Source organism: Etheostoma spectabile, unplaced genomic scaffold, assembly GCF_008692095.1.
Source record: "Etheostoma spectabile isolate EspeVRDwgs_2016 unplaced genomic scaffold, UIUC_Espe_1.0 scaffold00018803, whole genome shotgun sequence".
In the NCBI taxonomy this organism is placed as follows: Eukaryota; Metazoa; Chordata; class Actinopteri; order Perciformes; family Percidae; genus Etheostoma; species Etheostoma spectabile.
This window is the reverse complement of record NW_022604478.1, coordinates 24,114-47,591: the sequence shown is the minus strand read 5'-3', so window position 1 is coordinate 47,591 and position 23,478 is coordinate 24,114. Positions and strand designations below refer to the sequence as shown.

The 23,478-nt window shown below is 41.3% G+C and overlaps 4 non-coding genes across 4 annotated transcripts; 2 read left to right on the top strand and 2 right to left on the bottom strand.

Annotated features, from left to right (window-relative positions):
• Positions 1-2,799: 2,799 nt before the first annotated feature.
• Positions 2,800-2,871, top strand: trnag-ucc (transfer RNA glycine (anticodon UCC)). The gene has a single exon. It is a non-coding gene; the product is annotated as a tRNA-Gly (tRNA).
• A 2,383-nt stretch (positions 2,872-5,254) lies between these two features.
• trnaw-cca (transfer RNA tryptophan (anticodon CCA)) lies at positions 5,255-5,326 on the bottom strand. The gene has a single exon. It is a non-coding gene; the product is annotated as a tRNA-Trp (tRNA).
• Positions 5,327-7,863: 2,537 nt separating this feature from the next.
• Positions 7,864-7,935, bottom strand: trnac-gca (transfer RNA cysteine (anticodon GCA)). Its single transcript has one exon. It is a non-coding gene; the product is annotated as a tRNA-Cys (tRNA).
• Positions 7,936-13,581: 5,646 nt separating this feature from the next.
• On the top strand, positions 13,582-13,654 carry trnat-ugu (transfer RNA threonine (anticodon UGU)). Its single transcript has one exon. It is a non-coding gene; the product is annotated as a tRNA-Thr (tRNA).
• The last annotated feature ends 9,824 nt before the right edge of the window (positions 13,655-23,478 follow it).

The following is a 23,478-nucleotide window of genomic DNA, read 5'->3' as shown; positions in this document are numbered from 1 at the left end:
GAAGGATGTCTGAAACCCACGTTCACCAGAAATCTACTGGTTACTAAGTCTGTAAGTACTATAAACCGAAGTTAAAAACAAACCTGAAGAAACCCTAAATGTTAACGGAACAGATCCGCAGACCCGATTGACTGCTTGCCTGACGGAGCGGGAGCGGGAGAGAGAGAGAGAGAGAGAGAGAGAGGGAGAGAGGGAGCGCATTTCTCCATGTTCTGTGTGTGTGTGAGATTGATCCGAGCGGGTGTGTAGGCGGGGGGGGCGTTGTGACTATCACAGATCACAGTGCGGCCAGTTGAGGAGTTTTATTCAATCCGAGCACGGATATTGACTCATATTACTCGTATAATACTTGTACTCGGCAAAGGTGCTTTATCCGTACCGGATACTTGTTTCAGCCGGATACTCGGATCACCCCTAGTGAAATCCACACGTGCAGACCTGTGCTCCACCAAGAAGAGACATCTGCCCCCGCTGCTGGAGTGGACACTTCTCTAGCTGTAATCAACCAAAATTAAAATGCACCAGAATGTTACATGACATTAATTAATTGCTGATAGTTATTAAAAAAAACATGTAAAAATCTGTACCTTAAGATAGAGCTCATGCCATCTCTTTTGCCTAGGGGCTGGTCTATTCCCAGCATCAGTAGGCCAGACCCCTGTAAGGCAAGGCAGCTTTATTTGTATAGCACATTTCAGCAACAGGGCAATTCAAAGTGCTTAGCCCTGTGTAGCGGCAAACGTCCTCAGCCGGGACAGCCATTCATCGTCCCCCATGGCACGATACTTCTTAGCCTTAGATGTCATCTGAGATTAAAACTCAATAGGACAGGGGGGGCTTTAACCGGTATGTTATTTTAAGCATGCAATTGATATGGGTTGATCAGAAATTGTTATATTTATTGCTGATTAGAAAACTATTTCCATGACAGCATCAACATTGAGTGCCATTGGTGTTGTCATGGTAACAAACAAACTATATAGGCCTACAGTATATAAGTTTTGCAACAATAAATACAACAATGTGCTTGCAATTATTAAGTAAAATGTAATGAACAAGAGTTTTCATACTCAATAATATAACTTTATTTTTTAACTTTTAATTTTTCTATGATCAGTGTGATCATTTATTTATTTTTGGTTCTTTTTTATTTTCACACTTATTTTCACACTCACAGACACACACTCAATTGTGAGTGTGTGTGTCTGTGAGTGAGTAAAAGATACAGAGAGAGAAACAAAGAGAGACGGGGGGGGGTTGGTTGGAATGTGATTGTGTGTGTAACTTAATTTGTAATATTATTCATTTATACCGCAACTGCCTTTTATTTTTTATTATAAAACACAGCAAGAAAGTTTCAGACACTCAAAAAACTAGTTAGAGCAGCAGGCAGTTTAAAAAAAACAAAAAAACCTTTGACGGCAGAGATGCAACGCGAGTCCCATTCTACCAACACCATGTCTGAACAAACCCCACGGTTACCAGAAGTCTCCTGGTTACTAGGTACTAGGTCAAACCGAAGTATAAAACAAACCTGAAGCTGAAGAAACCCTAAATGTTAACGGGAAAGCCCGCGGACCTGAGAGATACGGAGAGAGCTGTTCACATCTCCGCGCCCTGAGTGCGTGTGAGAACAGCCGGTGGGACACAACAACAGAAGGAATGTGTGTGTGTAGGGAGGGGCGCTGGGACTAGCCTATCACAGAATAGTGTAGGGGAGGGGCGCTGGGACTAGCCTATCACAGAATAGTGTAAGGGAGAGGCGCTGTGACTGGCACTGTGACTAGCCTATCACAGAACGGAGACACAGTCAGTGGAGATTTTCACTGAATCCGAGCACGGATATTGACTCACATTACTCGTATGATACTTGTACTCGGCAAAAGTGCGTTATCCGTACCGGATACTCGTTTCAGCCGAGTATTCGGCTCATCCCTACCCACAAGATAGTGGACAGGAGGCTTTCGACTACTGACACTCATGTGTACTAACAATGGGATAGCATTCTTTTTAAAATAAAGATTGATGGATTTGTGTATTGTATTGTTGGGTATTAGGTATAGAGTGCTTATGGAAACAGAGGATGTGCTGGGAAAATATGGCACAGAAACGCAAGTGTTAGTAAAGTGTTTTGTGAGCATCTTTATTGCCAACACATGTAAAGTTACTGACTGTGATTTAACTGAGGGATTCGGTGAAAGTTATATTTTGTTTTGTAAAACTTTGGGTTGTGTACAAAACAGGAGAAAAGGGTTCTTTGTTGCATCCAGGTTGTTATGTATAACAGATGAAAAGCGCAAATTGACATCATTCCATCCAATACGGGCCAGACGGAGTGACAGATAGATTTTAAAATCCACACAGATAAACAGTCATCGTAGCTGTTTGCAGGATTTCTGCCATATTGAGTGACAAAATGTGGGTGTCCTGAAAAAAGGTTCTTTAACTCTTTCTCCATCACATCTTTTTTTGTTTCTTGTTATGTTTCTGCAAGAAGTATTATGCTTTTGGGTCGTCTGTCCATCTCTACATCAGAATCAGAAATTCTTTATTGATCCCTGAAGGGAAACTCTGGAAAAGACTGTTCCTTCGAACCAGAGACCTAAGGATTTCAGCTTTGTGCCTCTACAGTGCTCCGCTCTACCAACTGAGCTATCGAAGGAAGGTAGCAAATACACATGCACTTCCTATTCTTGTGATAACACAGGACCCCCTGGAGGGACTTTCAGTGATAGAGCGTACTTTCAGTCTCAATGCCCAGATGTATTACAAGATTTGAAGTGAACATTGTATTGCCAAGCGATGGTGGTATAGTGGTGAGCATAGCTGCCTTCCAAGCAGTTGACCTGGGTTTGATTCCCAGCCATCGCAGTAGCTTTCTTTGAGTGATGTTACTTGCTTTATTTTACAAGAAGTCAGCAGAAAGGTTACTTGCCCAACCTGGTTTAATAAAACCATGATTATGGCTAAAATGGTAGTCACGATTATTTTGATCTATATGGAGACAAAATTCTAAAACTTCAACCTATTGTTCTAGAACTGCAACTTAACATTCTAGAACTACAATGTAACACTTCAGAACTGCAATTAACATTTTAGGACCGCAACTCTTAAAATTCTACAACTTCAAGCTATTGTTCCAGAACTGCAACTTAACATTCTTAAACTTTGACCTGACATTCTAGATCAACAGCTTAACATTCTAGAAATTAAACCTAACATTCTAGAACTACAACATAACATTGTAGAACTGTAAGCAACATTTTAGGACCATACCTCTTACTATTCTAAAACTACAACCTATTGTTCTACAACTGCAACTTAACATTCCAGAACTGCAGCTTAACATTCTTGAACTTAAACCTAACACTCTAGAACTGAATATTAACATCCTAGAACTCAAACCTAACATTCTAGAACTACAACATAGCATTGTAGAACTGCAGCTTAACATTCTAGAATTTAAAGCTAACATTGTAGAATGGCAGCTTAACATTCTTGAACTTCAATCTAACATTCTAGAACTGCCATGTAACATTCTAGAACTGTAACATTTCAGAAGTTTTAAGTACAATTTTTGGACCGCAACTCAAAACTTAAGAAGTGCATGGCTAGCTCAGTCGGTACAGCATGAGACTCTTAATCTCAGGGTCGTGGGTTCGAGCCCCACGTTGGGTGGTGGTGTTTTAGAGAGTGGGAATGCCTGGGTTCTGCACCGTATAATGTGGCTGTATTGGGGTGGATTGTCTGTCAATCGCAAGATTAGTAGTTCCATCCCAGCATGTAAAAAATCCATCTCCTCCCAGCCCTTGACATTTAGCAGTCCCACTCCCAACACACACAGACACACATACACACAGACACACAGACCACACACTAGGGCTGCACGATATTGACAAAATGGGATATTGCAATATTGATTATGAATACTGCAATATCAATATGAATTCTGATATTTTTAAACATATGGAAAATTACAAAATAGATTCATAACAAATTAAACAAGTTTTCTGACAACAAAAGGCTATTTCAACCCTGAGCTGTTGGGGTGGTACAATGCCTTGCTTAAGAGCACCTGGCAGGGCCTAGCATTTCTCCAGCCTCCAATTGACACTTTGGTCCACATGGGGACTTAACACTAGAACGGCCATGACGGTCATTTTGACCGTTTTGAAATTTATATATGTAATAACTTTGCTGGATAAAAAAATACAATCCTGCTGGTTCCTGACTTTTCCTAAAAGGCTCTATATTTTAATTAAAAATAGTTTTTATATACATTACACACTAAGTAAAGAAAATAAAATCACTTTTACCTATTTCGGCCATACACGGTCAAATTGACCGCTCGGATTTTCGCAGTATTGTTTTTAATCTTTCGTGCGGTTGAAGATTCAAATTGGTTGCTTAGTTACTATCAGCGTCTCTGCCAAAGAAACGTCATAAGTGGTCTTGAGTAACAAGTGTGGGCATCAGCGATGGGCTGAAGGTAAAGCCAGAGTCGGCAACGCTGCTACCACAATGAATACGGCGTGGAGGCACTCCGTTCTGAATCAGAAGGCAGCGCCGGGCGCTCGCTCTGTGAAAGGAGCGGTACACGGAGCTATTAGGCCGTTGGCTGCCTACGTGTTTTTACAACTTTATACATCCTCAAACTGCCTGGAATCATCACACACATCCTCTCCAAGGAGGGCACCAGCAGTGACATTGTCCGGAGGAAGTTCAGGCAGCAACTGGCAGAGGAGCTGAGACACGAGTTTAGAGAGGAGAAAAGGGAGCGGGGGCGGGGCACGGTCCGAGCAGCGCTGCGCACCACAGCAACACGGAGGCAGTGACAGGTTAGGTTAGGTTATAAATGTTCAAAGAAGATACTTTTAGCTGTTATTTGCATGTTATAAGTAATGTTGAATGAATTTACATACCATATTTTTCAGATGTGAATGAAATAATTACGTTTTACTATGCCATGATATGAATTATTGAAACATCTGGGCAACTCAAGTTTATAATTAAACACGTTAAACTGTACATTTTGGTGTTATTTCGTTTTTCTAAAGATATCCTAACACAATACCTGCATTAATATTGCAATTAGGTATTTATCATGACAGATTATAGAGTTTGGAATCTGGCGGTCAAAATGACTGCTCACGGCAGTTCTAGTAGTTATGGAATCCCGGCACTTCTAGTGTTAAACCATCCAGTTCCCAAACCAAATATCAACAGACTGAGGGACTGCAAACCCCTAAACATTTGACCCCGACGTGATTTGAACACGCAACCTTCTGATCTGGAGTCAGACGCGCTACCGTTGCACCACGAGGTCTCCTGGTCAATAAATATACACATGTAAACATCTAAACATTATAACTCATACAAAGCACATACTATTTACTTACTAGAGCCATAAAACAAATGCTTGTGGCTTGAAGATCAAGCTCCTGCTCATAAAACATCAGACAGGCGCCGTCTCTGTGGCGCTACCTCGCTCAGAATCGTCTGTTCCATTTCCAATCTTGACAGCTAATCACGTTCGTTCATGTCCAATGTGAGATTCACCCCTGTCCGATCACGTAGCGGGATGACAATGGATCTAGCCAATCGTAACGCTGATTATTTGTAAAGATTGGATGATGCACCACGTACATGACGCTAACTTCCCCAGCGTGCCTAGTAACGGTTTGTTGTCATCGCACTAAGCTGACAGTGAGATAAACTTTAATGGTAAGTAACCATTAACATGCATTTCCTCCTTAAATAGGCATATACAGTTTATTTAATACCTTCACACAAAGTGTTCTGATAATTTTGCCAGGTGTACATTGTTCTATGGCCGTAGCATCATAGCTAACAATCGCTAATGCTAACTGTAGCGGTAAGCTAGCTAATATGAGTGTTTGTGTCATGTGAAATGTAAACTAACTGACATTAACGTTACTATTGATAAATGTAACGTATCAAATATTAATATAAACAGAAAAAGCCATGTAACTACTATGTTATTACTATTTTTAGCTAACCACCTGCACCTGGGTAATTTGCAATCTGTAGCTAAATTAACTACTGTATTATGGCTAGTTTGTGTAATGTAAACAAACTGACTGTTATGATCTACATATTATACTCAATGTTACTATGAATAGAGAAACAATATGTAACTAACTTGCTATGACATAGCCTACTCTATGCTAATCATCTAGGTAGATTACTACCCATTTAATAGTAACTTGATGGATTTGATAATGGAGCTGTCATAGTAGGTGTGCGTTTGTGCTGTAGTGTCACAGTGTATTGTCCAAAGGATGCTCATTGTTTATTGTTGTCCATATTCATGTTGCCTTTAGATGAGCAATAAGCCTAAAAGCCACAAGTCCATGGGGGAAGGAGAGTGGATGACATGGTTGAGGGCGTATGCCGGCTCAGGGGTTTGGCCTTCTGGAGGCAAAGGACCAGCCCCTAAGCAGCGGAAGAGGCATGACCTCTATCAGAAGGTAAGATATAGCAATATATAATGATAACTTCAAAGAATATACCATACAATAGTGCAGATATTATGAATAAAACAGATTACTATATACCCCAGTCTGAACAGGGTTGTGATTGTTTCAGATTGAGAAATGTCCCATGCAGGCCCGTGGACAGACCACTCTGTTTGGAGGGTCAGTGGCCTGTAATTGTGGATTTCACTGCACTAAGGTGATCTGTTTTAAAATGATGTATCATTATGATTAAACTCACATCTCATGTCTGCTGCAATGCTGTTGCTGTTATATCACGCATCACAATGCTGTTGCTTTAGCAGCCCACCACTCAGCCTCCTGCCGCAGCCTCGCAGTCTGCTGCTCTGGTCTCGACCGCAGGGGCAACGGCTGCTGGGCCACCATCTTTCCTGCGCCCCCCACTAAGTGTGTCAATGGTGAATAATTCATTAAATAACTCTTATTTCATATATATATATACTGGTTTTGTGTTTGTTACATAATCAAATTAACATTGTTTGTCTTTTCAGTTCAGGCAAACGGGAGGGACATCATAGGGGTGCCACTGCTGGACCAGGTGCACATGGAGCACATCTGGCGTGTGCAGCAACGCCATGTCAAGTGCATCCAGGACCTGCTTGGTGTGCAACTTTATACAGAGACAGGTACCATCAAGAAGGGGGGTGTTGTCCTGACCAAGTATCGCTGTGCCAGAGGGTCCACGTCTCTGGAATCATTTCATTGCCATCTGAACAGGTTCATTCCAGGTTGGTGTCTCCCTTACAGTATATCATTAACACCCAGTATAGTCTTTTATTTAAAAAATCATCAGATTGGAAAGCTAGACCTTTTTAATGGACTATTAATATTTTATTGTTTTGTCAGGAACCAGTGCAAATGCGCTGAATTTTCATCTTTACCTCCTGGAAGGCCTGAACAGGTGGAACCAGGATCGGGGGAGTGCGGCGGTGACCAGTAGGCCATCGTCTCTGCTCACCTACGCCGGGCATGTGACCCAGTGCGTCAACAGCAGCAGCTTGAAGGTGTGTGGCCGGCCATTTGTGCCAAACTTCAGGCCACCCTCCAAATACACTGGTATGCTAATGTCATAATAACTGTCTACCTAGTCCAGTGAGGAAAATAAGTATTAGAACACCCAGCTATTTTGCAAGTTCTCCAACTTAGAAATCATGGAGGGGTCTGAAATTGTCATCGTAGGTGCATGTCCACTGTGAGAGACATAATCTAAATAATCCGTGGTCCAGCAGGACCACGGCGGCAGCTGCATCCACTACTCAGGAAAGAGCAACATTAGTTACATGCATGCTTTTTTCAAGTGTCAACAACTACAATCATAAAGATGATAGCCTACACACATCCTTGTAGGGGGCACCCAGATTTGAACTGGGGACCTCTTGATCTGCAGTCAAATGCTCTACCATTGAGCTATACCCCCACACACTTTATGTTGGATATGCTAATGGTGCAGCAAAACAATGGCTGGGCCTCCACCATGTGGTTACCTTCACAGTCTGAGAAAGTATCCAAATCTCATCTACTGTATGAAAGGGAGTTACAGTTTTTTACAATTGCTATGACAGATTTTTCAATACTTTTAACAAATTTCCAAAACTATTAACACAGTTAGCACTACATCCGCATGTGTAAGCTATACTATTACAGTTTTTTAAAATTCCTCCAGATTTTTCAATACATTTAACAAGTTTCCTAAACTCTTAACACACCAACACACACAAAACACACAACTGGCAAAACAGTGAATGTCATGCTCAAAATCACACATTGTAAACTAAACTCCAAAACTAATTTTCAAAATACAATAATACACTAACACAACACACTATGTCTAACAAAACACTGCAAACTTGTTTCAAAATCAAGAAATTATTCCAAACACTAACACATGTTCTCTTCCAACAGGAACATTTAGTCAATCATAACACAATGACAAAGAAAACACTATCATCAGCTGAAGGACTCCGGGAGTGACTCCCCAGAGCTAGGTTAGTACCAAGCATTTTTGGGACATGGATGCACATAAATGGAAAGATAGGAAGATAGAGGAGAGAGGAGCTCAGTGTGTCAAAAGAAGTCCCCTAGCAGTCTAAAACTATTACAGCATCACTAAGAGAGACAGGGTAAAGAGAGGGGCCTGGTCAGGCTAGAACTCTCCCCAACCGGATCGGGCTGTATGTCACGTCTCCCTTTAGTTTTATTATATTTTTTGATTATATGATAGATAAATCTGACAACTATGACGAGATGCAGGTGGGCCGGGTTAGGCGGACGCTGTGACTCCTCACTCCCTAACAATATTCAGTTCTATGCCCTAACTATAAGCTTTATCAAAGCATAACTAAGAGAGACAGGGTAAAAAGAGGAGCCTGTTCAGGCTAGAACTCTCCCCAACCGGATCGGGCTGTATCGCCCTGCCTCCCTCTAGTTTTATTATATTGATTATTTGATAGATAGAACTTAACCATTGCCTTTCAAGTCAATGACAGATCGGAGCTGCATTTCCGTGATGAAAAATTGATAAAAAGCGGTTTTCATGGCTCGTTAGTCTAGGGCAAAGAGCCATTTGCACCCGTTTCACACAGTAAAGAAAAAACTGGGAGCCACTTAACCCTTTTGAGATTTTACATTTTTTTACAATTGCTATTGCAGATTTTTCAATACATTTAACAAGTTTCCTAGTTTGCTATATGGTCCAAATTAAATGTAAAAAGAAAAAATGTATATTTCTCCAGTAAATTGCTAGAAGAAGAAGGCCCCAAGGCAAAACATTAAGACGTTTAAAGATGTTTTGGTTGGAAAACGTAGACATGTTTGAAACTTTTTTTATTTTGTAAAAACTTTCTTCTCATCTCTAGAAACATACAAATTGTTTACATACATTCTTTTTTGGCTGACAGGAAGTTATTGTAATTTTCATTTTAGGAATACATTTTTGTCACCCTTATATATATATTTCTGAACTCCCAAAAGTTGCCAAAAACTCTAACCTTTGAGCATTGTGAGTTTAATAAGAGCAAATTAAATATTTGTGTAAATTGGTCCTCTCATCATTACCAAAATACTGGAAGTTGGCCATTTTTAATTGTACGCTCTCAAGTTATTGTTTTGTAGCGTCATGTTTTCCTACTTTGTGGAATTTCATTTAATAATCTTTGTCATTTCATATTTCATATTTTCTGTGACTGAATGTGGTTTTAAATCTGTTGAGGTCTGTTCAGACTGAAAGTAAAGACACTGATGATGTCATACAAAAATCAGAAAATAGAAAGCAAACTTGTAAAAGAACATCAAGGATTGAATTGTTTTAAATGTTTTCCAATGTGGAACAATTAAATACAAAATAAAAGAAATAAAACAAGGCCTTGTGCTTGCCCTGTCCCATGTGCAGAAAAACACCCCCAAAGCATGATGCTACCACCCCATGCTTCACAGTTGGGATGGTGATCTTGGGATGGTGCTCATCATTCTTCTTCCTCCAAACACAGTTAGTGGAATTATGACCAAAAAGTTCGATTTTGGTCTCATCTGACCACATGACTTTCTCCCATAACTCCTATGGATCATCCAAATGGTCACTGGCAAACTTAAGACGGGCCTTGACCTGTGCTGGTTTAAGCAGGGGAACCTTCCGGGCCATGCATGATTTCAAACCATGACGTCTTAGTGTATTACCAACAGTAACCTTGGAAACGGTGGTCCCAGCTCTTTTCAGGTCCAGCTCCTCCCGTGTGGTTCTGGGCTGATTTTTCACCTTTCTTAGGATCATTGAGACCCACGAGGTGAGATCTTGCAATGAGCCCCAGTCCGAGGGAGACTGACAGTCATGTTTAGCTTCTTCCATTTTCTAATGATTGCTCAAACAGTGGACCTTTTTTCACCAAGCTGCTTGGCAATTTCCCCGTAGCCCTTTCCATCCTTGTGGAGGTGTACAATTTAGTCTCTAGTGTCTTTGACAGCTCTTTGGTCTTGGCCATGTTAGTAGTTGGATTCTTACTGATTGTATGGGGTGGACACGTATCTTTATGCAGCTGACGACCTCAAACAGGTGCATCTAATTTAGGATAATAAATGGAGTGGAGGGGGACATTTTTAAGGCAGACTAACAGGTCTTTGAGGGTCAGAATTCTAGCTGATGGACAGGTGTTCAAACACTTATTTGCAGCTGTATCATACAAATAAATAGTTAAAAAATCATACATTGTGATTTCTGGATTTGTTTTGTTAGATTATGTCTCTCACAGTGGACATGCACCTATGATGACAATTTCAGACCCTCCATGATTTCTAACTGGGAGAACTTGCAAAATAGCAGGGTGTTCAAATACTTATTTTCCTCACTGTAGTTTCTTGACTTTGTAATGCCTTATGTCTACTGTAAAAATGTAAATTGAGTTGAGCCATAATTTATTTTTATTCATACCTTTGCTTTTCCTACTGTGATATGTCAAAATGTCAAAAGGTGCTTTGTTTGAAAACCCATCTCTACACATCCATGTTCCACTCCCACAGGTGGTTTCACACGTGCTAGATGTCCCTTAAATTACCAGTTTATTTTTGTAATGTATTGGTGTATGTAAAATTACAGATTATTTTATAGTTTATCGAGTCCAGATAATTCTCTGACTGGGAATTGAACCCGGGCCGCAGCTGTGAGAGCACCGAATCCTAGCCACTAGACCATCAGGGAGTCACATCTATCAAATGTATCTTTGTAGATGTGAGTTTCCTTTTCACTCACTGGAATGACTCATATTGTTTTAGGTGAGGAATGGCTCCTGGATTCTATGGTTATTTCTGAGAATCGAAAATCTCAGACATGTGTTTTTATAATCAATAGGGAAAAAGGGGAACGCATACTCTTAATAAGTAGACTTCCAGAGTATTTGCATAACAAAGACACAAACATGGACGTTGTGATACGATGGTGTCGTCTATCGTTGTTTCTGAGATCAACAATAACTTGTGAAGTTGAATAGCTATTGCGTACCCGGTAATATTAGAGAAGAGCTCTCGTTGGCACTGTAAGCGGACAATTTAGAAAATTAAGTTACTTTACACTTTAAACTGTTACATCTCCTTTGAATCACTATCTGCAAATTTTCAAGCCTCATTGGCACGCCAACTCATCTACAGTAGATAAATCACTGGCTAGCTATGCATGAGTACCTCATACCTTTTACCAGGTTCAGGTTGTTTAATAGTTATGGTCAAATGAAGCTTCATTAAGCTTTCTGAACAATGTTCTTCATTTTCTGAACGCATTCACTCAGTAGTGTTTTATTATTGGTTGTGCATCTGTGCATGACAGATGACGATAGCGAGCACTTCTTACATATCCCAGAATCAAGCTGTTGCCCTACCAGGGACTTGAGCTGTGGTATTCTTTTTCGCTCAAAACGTTGATAACCTAATGCAATTTTTCGGCTCCAGACAAATAAACTTTACTGCTAGTGGGTACAATAAAACAACTCTCCCTCTTGTTTCGCTTCCATACTCTTAGTGTCCTCATGCCAAAGCACTATACGTAATTTGAGCAAAAGCCCTCGTGACAGGAAAAATCCACCAGACGACTTGCCATCAAAGCATGGAGATCAGCACTTCATTCATATCCCACAATAAAGCTGTCGCCTTACCAAGGACTTGAGCTGTGGTATTCGTTTTCGCTCAAAACGTTGATAACCTAATTCAAACAACACAACTCCAGACGGGTAAACTTTACTGCTGGTGGGTACAAAAAAAGAACTCTCCCTCTTGTTCCGCTTCTATACTCTTAGCCCTCGTGACAGGAACAATGCACCAGATGACATTCAATCCAAGCAGGGAGATGAGTACAGAGATTTGGGTGCTAGCAAGATGGATGTAGGTTGCCCATTGTTCATTTAGACTTACCAGCAACATTGTTTTGATACAAACCTGCTTGAAAAACAGCCACAATTCTTTTTAAAGACTTGTGCATGGAACACAAATAATATGGCAGTGTCTGAAGTGTTCAAGCATGTCAAATGGACAACTCATCTAGCAGAATGTACAACTCTACGCCTGAACAGGGACTTAAACCCTGGACCCTCAGATTAAAAGTCTGATGCTCTACCGACTGAGCTACCCAGGCTTCCAAAACGAAGGGCTGTGGAAAAAACAATCTCCTGAACTACAAATTGAAGTGTAAGTAAATGGAGACCATTAAGCTGTTGTCATGATCACGGTCTTCTGGAGAGCAGGAGGGTAGACCATGATTTACACATTGCCTGAGAACACCAAATGTTATTGCACAAACTGGTTAAAAATTGGCTAAATTGGCCAAAACGGTTAAAAAGCTCAAAGTCACAACTCATCATGGCCACTAGCAGACTGTGAACATACTGCAAACCTGCATGACAGATGATGATAGTGAGCACTTCATACATATCCCACAATCAAGCTGTCGCCTTACCAGGGACTTGAGCTGTGGTATTCTTTTTCGCTGAAAACGTTGATAACCTAATGCAATTTTACGGCTCTATACGGCTCTAATAAAACAACTCTCTTCCTCTTGACGGGAAAAATCCACCAGATGACTTGCCATCCAAGCAGGGAGATCAGCACAGAGATTTGGGTGCTAACAAGATGGATGTAGGTTGGCCATTGTTCATTTAGCGATAGCACCCGTATTGTTATGATGCAAACCTGCATGAAAAACAGCCACATTTCTTTTTAAAGACTTGCGCATGTTACTTTAATGATACAACAGAGTGTGAACGTATTAAGGGTGCCAAAGTGTACAGTTTATCATGGCAGCAAGCAGAATGTGCAACTGTACGCCTGAACAGGGACTGGAACCCTGGACCCTCAGATTAAAAGACTGATGGGCTACAGACTAAGCTATCCCTCGGGGGGTAGTCCAGGCATGTCCAGCTGGGAGGAGGCCACAGGGAAGAGCCAGGACTAGGTGGAGGGATTATATCTCCAACCTCTCGGAAAAGGGAATTTTGTCCAGTCCCCTTCTGGAGCTGGTGGACGAAGATGGATGGATGGAACCCTGTTCACTAGCTCATTGTATTCTTGCATGACAGGCAAATATGTCACAGGCGCTGTAGCTTAGTGGTTAAAGCGCCTGTCTTGTAAACAGGAGATCCTGGGTCCAAATTCCAGCAGTGCCTGGTTATCACTAACAGTATGTGCACTACAAAGATTTTATCCATTTGTTTTTGCTGTAGTAATTAACAAGCAATGTTTAATTTTGCCCAGTTTTGGCCTGTTGAGGGCCAATAAATATCAAAAGGAAAATGGATTGAACCCATTTTTTAATGCTTTTAAACCTTGTTTTGTTGGGGCTGAACGTGGCCCAGGTGTACGCCAGGACCCTGTGACACTGTTGGGTGGGGTTTCAGGTGCATGTGATGCTGACTGAGGTCAGAGGTGAAATAAACATGAACTTTTCCGGCCAAGGCACTTTAGGCGCTGACAGCCTGGTTTTAACGTCTACGATGCTGCTTTAATAAAAATTAATAAATTGATTATTTGATATTAGTTGACTATATCGGGACATGCAACTGAAGGAACAATCCCCAGGTCATCATGTAAGAATAGGGGAGCCAACTCGTAAAGATCACCACCAATAAACTGTAATTTCTCGAAATATCGTCCTTCCCTGTATGCCTTTGCATCTTGGATGCTTTTCTGTTGTTTAGACATGGCTACATTCACATAAAGTGTCCAAAGTGCACAATACTGCACTGTACTCTGGTCAGTTGTTTACACCGAGTTCCTCCAATATGGCCGCGCATCCAGTTTTAGCACCCAGAAGTTCTGTGGCTCAGTTGGTTAAAGTGCCTGTCTAGTAAACTGGAGATCCTAGGTTCAAATCCCAACAGCAATGTTTTGTTGCAGAAATTACATCAAATTGTGTTTCATCCCTTGACTTGTAATTAAGTTGCCTGCCAAGAGATGGTTTTGTGTGCGGAGCATTAAGTCTGACTCAGTGGTGAGTGAAATGGAACAGTTTGACAGACACAGGCCTGTAGTGGAGCAAAAGTAGTGCGTTTATTAATTTAACTAGTCATCAGGCAAAAAAAACACATTGTGGGTATTTTATTGATGTTTTTGTGTAATTGTAACATGCCATTTTCATTTGCTACCAGGGTACTTTAACAGGGGTTGGGTTGACATGATGATGACACGCAAACAGAGGTAATCCCTGCATCAAAAAGGTGCTGCTGGGATTTGAACCCAGGATCTCCTGTTTACCAACTAAGTCACAGCACCTCCATACTACTTTTACCTTCCTTCCTTCCTTCCTTCCTTCCATCCATCTTCATCCGTACCTGGCAGGTCTCTCCATTCAGCAGTTTGAGAACGCCAGCCCACTCCTTCTCATTGGTGCTGATCATCCACATCTCACCCCCATAGAGCCAGTGAAGCTTGGCCCACCAGGTGGACCACTCACCATTCAAACCAGAATGGGGGGGAACGCTTCAGGGCCCAGCACGGATCATGGAGCAACAGCTACGGCCGCAACAGTGCCTTCTCAAGTCCACTGTTCCTTCCAACATGGAGCTCTTCCAGATTGTTGAGAATCTTTAGCAGCTGGATGTGCTGCTACAAATGAGAAAGTGGTAACCAGGTCAAGACAAGACCAGGAGGCAGTAAGTCTGCTTGAAGAGAAGACTACGGGTGTGGAGGTGGACAGAATACAGAATACTATGCTGTAACAGTTTCCCTAACTCACCCGGCAAGGGAAAAGTACACCGCATATAAATTAAGGTAATGGGGGGGATTTCTGATATCTATCGACTATAATCTAGTCCTGCCTACTTTATTTACACAACCCCAGAATACCCTCAACCCCACAAACACCCTAATTGTCTCAAATTTAGCTCAATAAACATGCTAATAAAATAAAAAGAAGACCATGGAATATAAGTGTAACTGCTTAACTGTGTAACTAATTAAACAGGATGCACCATCTTCGTCCCCATCCCTTTCTGGCAGCCATATTTGATAAGAATGACCGAGCAACCAAAGGAGCGTATGTGAAGTAGGTAAGGGAATGTACTGTTGAAAGTCGGTGTGCAAATGTGTGCTGATGATTGTGTAACCCTTGCAAGCGACTTATCTTATCACCCCCCCCAAGCTACACCACCACAACAAACAGCAAAAAACAAAACAAAAACAATATCGACCCTACGCCTCCAGTGGAGATTGCGACCTGAACGGAGCACCTTGAACGGCTCAGCCATCCTGACTAAATATTCCAACGTGTAGTAGGATCTCTCACAGAAATAATAATATGGTAAGTCAACTATGTCATAATATAGTAGGTTCTTGGTCATCCAGGTCATACTTATCAAAGGAAGGTTTTGCTATTGTCAGCCCAAATATATGTGTTTATTGGGACACGGAAGAAAGTCAGCAGTGTGGAAATGTGCTACATAGTCAACTAATATCAAATAATCAATTTATTATTTTTTATTACAGCAGCATCGAAGACGTTAAAATCATACAGTCAGCGCCCATACAGTTCACCTCTGACCTCAGTCAGCATCACATGCACCTGAAACCCCACCCGACCGTGATGTCACAGGGTCCTGGTGTACACCGGGGCCACGTTCAGCCCCAACAAAACAAGGTTTAAAAGCATTAGAAAATGGGTTCAATCCATTTCCCTTTTGATGTTTATTGGCCCTCAACAGGTCATACTGGGCAAAATTAAATAATGCTTGTTAAGCACTGTAGCAAAAATAAATAACAAATATGTATACTCTTTGTAGTGCAGATAATGTAAGTGTTTAGTGAAAATCAGGTACTGCTGGGATTTGGACCCAGGATCTCCTGTTTACAAGACAGGCTTTAACGACTAAGCTACAGCGCCTCCTACAGGTTTAACTGTCATGCAAGAATACAATGAGCCAGTGAACAGGGTTCCAACCATTCATCCATCTTTGTCGAGCAGCTCCAGCAAGGGACCACAAACCGAGCAACTGGGGGATCCTGAGGCGTTCCCGGGCCAGGTTGGAGATACGTACATGGATGTTTACCTTCTGTCCGGTTCAGTGAGTCAGCGTCCGGTAAAGATAACGGATTCTCTTCATCATCACAGATAACGGTTGTTCTCAGGTTAAAATATACAGAAGTTATACTTTAAATATCAACACATTAAAATTAAAAATGGGCGTGTACAGGGAGGGATAAGAGGCTGATTCAGATATGCACACTTGTAGGTAATATGTGATTTATAAACAGAATATTACATACAGATGTGCATGCGCACGGTTTTAAAAATCTGATTTATTTTTGGCTTTTGGGTGTAGTACACTTTCAGCAAGGATCCTACAAGCAGTTTTATAAATGAGACCCCAGATTATTTATATGGATGATGGTGGGTTTGGTGATGGTGCTCTATACACGCTAAAATTAGTGATTGTTTACATGGAGTCTGGTCGGTTTGTTGAGGGTGATGTCGGTGCTGTTCCATGTTAAACTACAAGGATCTTACTCTCTAACTAAAGCTCTATCTCTGTGTGGATCCATCCCATAATAATGTCACACACTTAGAATACTAATCTGAGTCTTTCAGCACTTTTAGTGGATGGAAACGTTCTCTTATCAAGGAGTTTAAACAAAGAAACGGCAGGAAGGATAAATCCACCATATCAAGTCAAATAATCAGCACAAGGCCCCTTTTAATTTCTTTTAATTTTGTATTTAATTGTTCCACATTTAAAAACAATTCAATGATGTTATTTTACAAGTCAGATGAATAAATAAGCTGTTTGCTCTCTATTTTCTGATTTTGTATGACATCCGTGTCTTTACTTTCAGGCTGAACAGACCTCAACAGATTTAAAACCACATTCAGTCACAGAAAATATGTGAGACAAAGATTATTAAATGAAATTCCACAAAGTAGGAAAACATGATGTTAAACTACAAAACAACAATAACTTGAGAGCACACAATTAAAAATGGCTGACTTCTAGTATGTCGGTAATGATGAAAGGACCAATTTAAACAAACATTGAATTTGCTCTTATTAAACTCCCAATGCTCAAAGGTTAGAGTTTTTACCAACTTTCGGGAGTTTAGAAATATATAAGGGGGGCCAAAAATGTATTCCTATAACTAAGATTATACTGACTTCTTGTTAGCATTGTATGTTTCTAGAGATGAGAAAAAAGTTTTTACAAAATAAAAACATAAAAAAAGTTTCAAACATGTCTACAATTTCCAACCAAAACGTCTTTAAACGTCTTAATGTTTCTCCTTTGGGTCTTCTCCTTCCCACGGTGGGTACATTGTGGTTATGGTTGGGTACCGAAACCCGGTGCTAGTACGGCACCGGTGCCTTAACACCTGGTCAGACCCAATAATAACGGGGATTTCAGTGCTACTGAAACACCAGTGCTGCCTTTTTCCATCTAGTGGATGTTTTTGTCATAAAGCAGAATTTTACTGGAGAATTCTTACATTTTTTTTTTTACATTTAATTTGGACCATATAGCAATATACAACCCGTTCTTAAATGTTGCTGACAGTCTTTTTGAGCTCCTTTTTTAATATATACATTTAAAAATATATATTTTAAAAAGGATGGGTTCAGACACCGATTCTGGTGCCTAAATGGTAAAGGGTTCTGAGGACAGGCAGAAAACAGTCCAGCTGATCCACAATAACATACATGTTGATCAGAAGATAAAGTTACTGCTGGTCAGCCTTCAATATGGAGAGAAGATCAGAATATAACAACACAGCTATCAGGGCATGAGGAGGAGGAAACAGCTTGGCTCTGAAACATGTTCACAACGAGGCAGTGTGAATGCGCTGGTGTTTTTTAAGGTGACTACTATGAGCAAACATTTCCCCACATTGTTCACACCAGTACGGCTTCTCTCCAGTGTGAAACCGCCGGTGAGATTTAAGGCTACCACTATGAGAAAAGGTTTTCCCACATTGTTCACAGCTGTACGGCTTCTCTCCAGTGTGAATGCGCTGGTGAGTTTTAAGGTGACTACTCTGAGAAAACGTTTCTCCACATTGATCACAGCTGTACGGCTTCTCTCCAGTGTGAATGCGCTGGTGAGTTTTAAGGCTAGCACGATGAGAAAAGTTTTCCCCACATTGTTCACAGCTATACGGCTTCTCTCCAGTGTGAATGCGCTGGTGAGATTTAAGGGCATCACTACGAGAAAAGGTTTCCCCACATTGTTCACAGCTGTACGGCTTCTCTCCAGTGTGAATGCGCTGGTGAGATTTAAGGACATCCCCACGAGAAAAATTTCCCCCACATTGATCACAGCTGTGCAGTTTCTCTCCATTGTGAATGCGTTGATGTCTTTTCAGGGCACACTGTAGTGCAAAAGCTGCCCCACATCGATCGCAGCTGTAAGGTTTCTCTCCAGTGTGAATGTGTTGATGATTTTTTAGGTGACTCTGTAGTGCAAAAGCTGCCCCACATTGATCACAGCTGTAAGGTTTCTCTCCAGTGTGAATGCGTTGATGTCTTTTCAGGACACTCTGTAGTGTGAAAGCTGCCCCACATTGATCACAGCTGTAAGGCTTCTCTCCAGTGTGACCTCTCTGATGAATCTTTAAATATGCTGATGTTGTGAAGGATTTGTCACAGTGCTGACAGCGGTGACGTTTGACTCCTCTTCCTCTCCGTTTCTATCAACAGAGAAAAACCAAGAGAGTGAGTTAGTGAGGTGCCATGCTGTAGAGCTCTATCTTAAACTAGAAACAACATTTAGAGCATGTCTATGGAACATTGTTTGACTGACGCAATACTTTTCTTAATTGTCTTGCAACATCACTATTATGGAGTTGCATTATGGGAAATGTAACATCCAGTGTTGGTAAGTTTGTGATTTTTTTTTGTCGTTTTTGCTAAATCAAACTTGTATAGCCAGCAGTATTGCAGCATCACTCATGCTTATGACAAACACAGGCCAAACCAACAGTCCTGACATGCATGCTGTTCATTCTGTGGAATTGAATCTGTAATTGAAAGTGGTGTCAGGTGTCAGTTATGGCCAATAATTAATCTAAATACTGTATATATACATATTTAAGGAAGGAAGAACATGTTGTGAATGCTGGTTATAGTGCATTTCACACTGAAATACTCAGCAAAATGGCTCGTTCCAGACATTGCTCTGAGGAACAGAGGACTTTCATTAAATGTTGATATGAGAGGGAAAGAAACGTTTAAAGAAGTGTAGAAGATTATAAACTGCTCTGCCAAAATCATTTCAAATGCCTTGAAATGGCATCCAACGCCTGATCGACGTGGGCAACAAGCTAAGGACACATCGACTGGCCAACGGAGAAATTGAGCAACATTCTGGGGACTGATGAAAGGGAAACTTTTGGGGTCTAGGAGCCGCAGACAGTTTGTCCTCTAACCCCCCTGCACTGAAATCTAGCCCCAGTCCACTGTGAAGACAGCAAAGCATGCTGGTTATGGGATGTTTCTCATACTGTGGTGTTGGGCCGGTATATCACATACCAGGGATCATGGATCAGTTTCAATACATAAGAATACTTGAAGAGGTCATGTTGCCTTATGCTGAAGAGGAAATGCCTTTGAAACGGGTCTTTCAACAAGACAAGGACCCAAACACACCAGGAAGGAGCAAAGTCTTGGTTCCAGATGAACCAGATGGATGTTATGGAGCGGCCAGCCCAATCCAGAGATCTCAATCCCAGAGAACACTTGTAGGGTGACATCATAAATGCTGTTTCTGAGGCCAAACCCAGTAATGCAGAGGAATTATGGGATGTGGTTCAATGGTCCTGGGCTGGAATACCTGTTCACAGGTGACTCCATGCAACACAGATATGAAGCAGTTCTCAGAAATAATGGTTATGCAACTAAATATCAGTGCAGGGATTTAAACCCTGACCCATTTTTCAGTTTTTACAGTAAACCTTCGTGTTTGTAAAGAAAAATGCAAATACTGCTAATATTCCTTTTTCTTCATTTCCTGTAAAGGTAGAACACAAACTTGATTGTTGTTGGTCATGTTTTGATTTGGTGCATTGGTATTATGGAATTAAAAGCTATTCTAAGGATTTGGAGCATTATTCACTTTTTTAAAAACACAGCTGTTATTTTGATCACAAATGCATGTAAAGGTTTTGCATACAAAGATGTAATGATTGGTGGAAAGGGGGTGGCCTCATACACCCCCCCCCAAAATACATGCATGTCCATTGATCTGCATTTATAGATCAGACAGCTGCTGCATTGCCATGGTAACGCAACGTGTGTGTGTGTGTGTGTGTGTGTGTGTGTGTGTGTGTGTGTGTGTGTGTGTGTGTGTCTGTGTGTGTGTGTTAATAAGTTTGGATTGCTATATCTGCGTGGCCTTTTTGTTGGCGGCCTTGAGCCAGGCGGTAACAACCGGGGGATGGTCTGGGATTGGTAGTGCTGGAAACTTTTCTTTGTGGGAGTGTTTGACTCCCAGTTGACCTTGATCTAGTATCTGTAGGGGTCATCAGTCTCTCCGACTCAGGGGATTGGTTGGCACTCTGTTTCTTAATTAGATCAAAAATAAAAAATTTGATCAGAAAAAATACTTTACATGAGAACCATAATCCAGAAAAACAAAGTGTGAATTTATTGTTGAATCTGTTAAGTTAAATTGGTAGAAATGTACATTACGATAAACGTGACTGAAAGGCACAGAGGAGATTATCCACACAAATTTTTCCCGGCCTTTATTTATCCGTGTTGCCCCCCGGCCACTATCAGAGGGCCGCTGTTTAATGACTACCGTTTTTTCTATGAGGAATTATGGTATAATATATAAATCCTTAAAGACATTTGTGAAGCCCTCTGTGTGCATTCATTAATATTGAGATTAGATTTCTGGGACTCTTCAGTCTGGAGTACCCTCTTTCCTTCACTCACCTCCTCCCTGACACCTTTCCTCTTGCCCTCCTTCTTCTTCTTCTTCTCCGTCTCCTTGTGTTTCTGCATGTACTCGGTGATAAGGTCCAGGTCCAGGATGTCTTGTGGCTCCCATGTGTTCTCCTCACTGGAAAGGTGAGTGCAGACAGAAGAACATCTCCTCACACTTTGTTTTTAGACAATCCATTTGCACGCTAATTATCATTCCTATTATTCCTTTTTTCTATTGCCATCTTGTAAGGTTATTTGTGGGTCTGCACTGTAGTGTCATAATACCAAACCTTCAACTTTGAGGGCATGATACCATGCTGACACTTATTTGCAATATATAAATATATTATATATCTCAGGACCAAGAACACCAAGCATTAATATTATAGACTCATACTTACTCTGAGAACCCCTTCCATTTCAGCAGAAACTCTACTCTTCCCTTCACCACTCTGCGGTCCAAAACCTTCTCCACCACATACTCCTTTTGTTCCTCTTCCACCTCCTCCTCCTTCTTGCCCTTCTTTCCTGCTCTGGTCGCCAGCTTGCCATCTACTGAAGGTGCCTTTAGTAGACCCATGGAGGTGGAGGAGGGTGGGGGGGGCATGCAGAGATAATGATACAAGGGTTAGAAGAACTAATGGGAGGTGTGAGTGAATTCTAGTTGACCATGTTTTACTAGATTAAAATCTTCTGTTAGAATGGAGAAAATGCAAGGGCTGATGAGGGGACCAATCCATAGGACTCCAGAGTGTCAAGTATCTCCTGCATTCAAACTTAAAGAACTTCTAACATGTAATGCCCAAAAGTCATTAACTGGAGCTACAAGCTACATGCACGGTAGCCTGGACCAACCACACTTCATTTAGCAGAACATCTCCAGATGTTCCTGTGTGAAAATGGAAAGTTAAGAAAGACGTTTTAATGGTGCAACAAGGTTGAGGTGCGACGTAGGGCTGCACAATTAATCAAATTTTAATCACGATCACGATTTTGGCTTCCCACGATCAAATTTGCGTAATCAAGCTTTTTTTTCATTTCATAGAACACTATTTTTTTGGCAAAAGCCCATCTACCCCTCCGTAAACCACTGTCTCATCATGTGCCAGTAAGAGTAGTTCCCTGCACGGCACAGCTTAGTTTCTAGATGGAGACAGTCACAGAGGACAGAGTAACGGGAGGAAAACTCCACAGATAGCAGTCAGTCATACTTGCGGTCTCAAAGTTTACCAGTTTACGCACCATTTTGTCCCGTCTGTGTTATTCAGAAAACAGCGGTGACCAGTGCTAGTCGGTGCTGGTTAGTGTCTGTTAGATTACAGGGCTCTAGGGTGCTAGTTAGTGTCTGTTAGCGCACAGAGCTCTCGGGCGCTAGTTAGTGTCTGTTAGCTCACAGGGCTCTAGGGCGCTAGTTAGTGTCTGTTAGCGCACAGAGCTCTAGGGTGCTAGTTAGTGTCTGTTAGCGCACAGAGCTCTCGGGCGCTAGTTAGTGTCTGTTAGCTCACTGGGCTCTAGGGTGGTAGTTAGTGTCTGTTAGCTTACAGGGCTCTAGGGTGCTAGTTAGTGTCTGTTAGCGCACAGAGCTCTAAGGTGCTTGTTAGTGTCTGTTAGCGCACAGAGCTTTAGGGTGCTAGTTAGTGTCTGTTAGCTCACAGGGCTCTAGGGTGGTAGTTAGTAGGGATGAGCGAGTACAGCATTATCTGTATCTGTATCTGTTTACCACTTGTATTATCTGTATTCGGATCCGTACTCGGAGTGGGCGGGGCCTAAACCGGAAGTGGTCAGATTTAACCCGGAAGTGTGTCGGGTTCTCTTGAAATGTGCGGGGATTTAACCGGTATGTTATTTTAAGCATGCAATTGATATGAATTGATCAGAAATTGTTATATTTATTGCTGATTTGAAAACTATTTACATGACAGCATCAAGCTTCAGATCAATGGTGTTGTCATGGTAACAAACTATATAGGCCTATAGTATATAACAAGTTTTGCAACAATAAATACAGCAATGTGGTTGCAATTATTAAGTAAAATGTAATGAACAAGAGTTTTCATACTTAATAATATAACTTTATTTTTT